The sequence below is a fragment of the Furipterus horrens genome, unplaced genomic scaffold (genome assembly GCF_987537825.1).
Source record: "Furipterus horrens unplaced genomic scaffold, mFurHor1.1.pri manual_scaffold_5, whole genome shotgun sequence".
NCBI classification, from domain to species: Eukaryota; Metazoa; Chordata; class Mammalia; order Chiroptera; family Furipteridae; genus Furipterus; species Furipterus horrens.
In genome coordinates, this window is record NW_028327175.1 from 117,524,087 (window position 1) to 117,527,516 (window position 3,430).

The 3,430-nt window shown below is 43.7% G+C and overlaps 1 pseudogene; it reads left to right on the plus strand.

Annotated features, from left to right (window-relative positions):
• Positions 1 to 1,775: 1,775 nt before the first annotated feature.
• Positions 1,776 to 3,028, plus strand: LOC150009434 (transmembrane protein 179B-like; annotated as a pseudogene).
• Positions 3,029 to 3,430: the final 402 nt, after the last annotated feature.

Genomic DNA, 3,430 nt, shown 5'->3' on the forward strand with positions numbered 1-3,430 from the left:
AGGACCAGGAAAAACTTGTGGATAGAGGCTCCATATTGGAATCTCTTCACAAAAACTTTGAGACTCTCAAACATCTTAGCCATCGCATTGTAAGCATGGCGCTTCATGATGGCTTTATCCATCACATGTTGTATGGCCAGGAAGCCTTCTTTGTTGTATCCTTCATGAGAAAATAGTGGATATCAAACATAAAAGATTAAGAAAGACTGAATATATATAACAACTGATAATTCCAATGGATCATGGCTAGTCATTCATAAAGTCATACAGACAGGAGGAGTAAGAGAGTTATCTTTACAGTGTACATACTACAACATGGAAGAAAGAGCAGAAAAATCACAATGGAAGCCCTGTAGCTGAGTGATAGTGTCTTTTAACGGAAAACAGGGTAAAAAAAAAGAAAAAGAAAACAGGGTAAAGGGGACCTGGGAAGATAAAACAAGGAATATCCAACATAACAATCCCCCATGGTGGGGCCACGATTTCTCCCCTGAGTGCTCAGGCTTCAGAGAAAGGATGCCTGTTCCGTAGTTTTGATCATCCAGCACATGTGAGGTGTTTACATTCAAAGCACTTGGAAGTCACAGCACCACCCTCTCACCTGCTCTTCTGTCTCTGAATTGTCACTGCTATAGGACAAGGGTTATGATCCCTGAATTTTGCTGCGATGACTCAAAACAGTCTTTATCATAAGCAACCCTTGTTTTAATACAGAGTGGTTGGAGTCTTCAAAGAGATAATAGCCCCACCTCCAAGTAAGGGTTACTGACCCTCCATATGGGCAAAACTGGGGTGGAGTATGTCAGCACTGGAGTAGAGGTGACTGAGGTCTTCCAATGCCCCAGACCCAGGCAGACCTCCAGATCTGTCAGGATAAAAAAAGGAGGAACAAATTGTTCGTGATAATATGGGGACTATTACATATTCTTGACTATATATATGAGAATTCTCACTATAGTCAATCACCTAACTGTAAGCCCTTGGACTTGGGATTCCCAGTTGGTGGGCTTGCAGGCCCAGGGTTTCAAGTAAACTCTGTGGTCATTCCACAACAAAGTGCAGATTGTCAGCTTCGTTTTCTAAGAGCAGTTAGTCCTCTAGAGAGTGATCACCCTAAATGCCTCACAGGGAGACAAAAAATCTATAGTGAAGTGGAGAGCATGAGTCCTTCTTCTGGGCCTTCAGTCAAGACATGACACTTATTGCAAAGGAAGGAGGATTAGCAGATCTCCATGGTGTCCCTCTACTTCTCCCATAGTCTGCAAAAGCTAAAGGCAAATGCACATTTTTATAAACAGAAAAGTTAATACATACAGAAACATAAAGAAGGGATACAATGCTTGTTCCTGTAAATTGCTGAAATCCTTCCCTCAGATAATTCAATACCCTTACAACACAATAAAATTCAGAACTGCTGGTTTAATTCACTCTAGAATATAAGCATTTTACTGAATGCCACATTTTTTACAGTTGGGTTATGATATTTTTCTTTTATTGAATTTATTGGGGTGACATTGGTTATTAAAATTATGTAAGTTTTAGTTGTACAATTTTATGATACATCATCTGTATATTATATTGTGTGTTCATCACCCCAAGTCAAGTCTCCATCCAGCACCTTTTATCCCCCTTAGACCCATTTCTACCTACCCCCATCTCCGCCACATTTACAAATGTAACTCCTACAACCTTTTTTGAAATGCTAGTTTAGCAAGTATTCAGACAGCAGAAACAAACAAAAAAAATAACATCACAAACATGTGCGGCAGGACAGAATGGCTGTGCTCAGGGTAACACACATAGGCTTCCTCACCAGGGTATCCCCCATCAGAAAATTCAAAGTCCCAGGGTTCTTGGCATGGATTAGAAAGATAAAGAAGGTCTGTGCTCCTGCCTTCTAAGCCACTGTGTCAAAATATTAGACCTGAGAATAAATAAGTCCTTGGAAAGCAACTGAAGCACAAGTGATACTTAACCTATGAAGAATAATGAGAAAATAAATTTGGTCATGAGATCCTGAAACTCAGAAAAGGTGCAGAACAGAATAAAGATATGCTTGCTTGACATCAAATGTGTCTAGAGGAAAGGTGCCTACACCAGAAGACGGCCCTCTGGGGAGAACACGGCAGCAGTGGTGTTCCCTGCATTCTGCTGCAGCCATCCTGGGAAAAAGAGGAGGGGCTAATGAGCTCCCCTCAGGAAGCAAGTGGGGTAGAATGGTTCTGAGCATGGGGTCTGGAGCCACACATCTGGATCCGGGCTTCAAATCCCTACCATATATTCATGGCACTTTGAGAAATTCACTTAATTTTCTTGCCTCAGTTTTCTTATCAGTAAAATGGAAGTGATGTTAATGGTACCTACCTCACAGGTACTCCATGACCAAATGAAATGGTCCCTGAGATGGGCCTGGCAGTACTATGCTAGAAAAATGTTGGTTATTATGTTAACATGTCTGTCTCCATCTATCAACATCCCATGCAAGTTCTAACAATTTCCAGGGCTCCTTCAGTGGCAGCTCTCCCCTGTATGGTGTGGCTACCCTGAGTCATTCCTCCCTGGCTTTATCTTGACCCTCAGCCCCCTCCCTCTGCTACTTTTGGCTAGGGGCTCTGGACTGCTGGCCCTCTACTGTCTCCTGCTTCAGCTCTCCTGGGTCTATAGCAGCTGCATGGAGGACTCCCGCAGAGGCCAGATAGAGCTCCACATTGCAATGGCCATCTTAGTGCAATAGCCATCTCCCTGGTCTTAGTGCCTGCCTATGTCCTTCAGATTGGCTGAATTAGCTGCTCTGAAGCTCAGAAGATTCCATGGATACCCCCTGGAACAGCTCTACATTTTTACTCCAACCTACATAATGCTGAAAACTCTCCTTGGGTGAATCTGGTATTGTGGTGTATGGTCTTGATGCTCCAAGGTGTGCAGTATAAGTCTGAAGCCACCCCATACCAGCCTCTGGAGAGGCGGAGACCCTGAGTGGAGCTCTGAGACATATGCTTTTATTGGACCATGCCTTTCCCATTCCTGAAGAGTAACCAAAGAGTGCTCCCTGCAGCCAAAGACTGTGCCCAAGTGCCTACGATCCTTCTGCTCCCTCTCAGCTTACGCTAGGAGCTTCAGTTTTCCCTCCTTGATGGAAACATGATGACAGGCACCTTCACCCTATTCCTATAGCCTTTTTTGTATCAATATATTATAATTACCTTCTTCCTTCAAAAAAAATTATTAGCGCCCTGACTGGTGTGGCTCACTGGGTTGGGCGTCATCCAGCAAACCAAAGGGCCATGGGTTCAATTCTCGGTCAGGGCACATGCCTGGGTTGCGGACCAGGCCCCAATTGGGGGCATGAGAAAGGTAACCAGTCTGTTTCTCTCAAACATCTATGTTTCTCTCCCTCTCTTTCTTCCTTCCTTCCCCCTCTCTCTAAAAA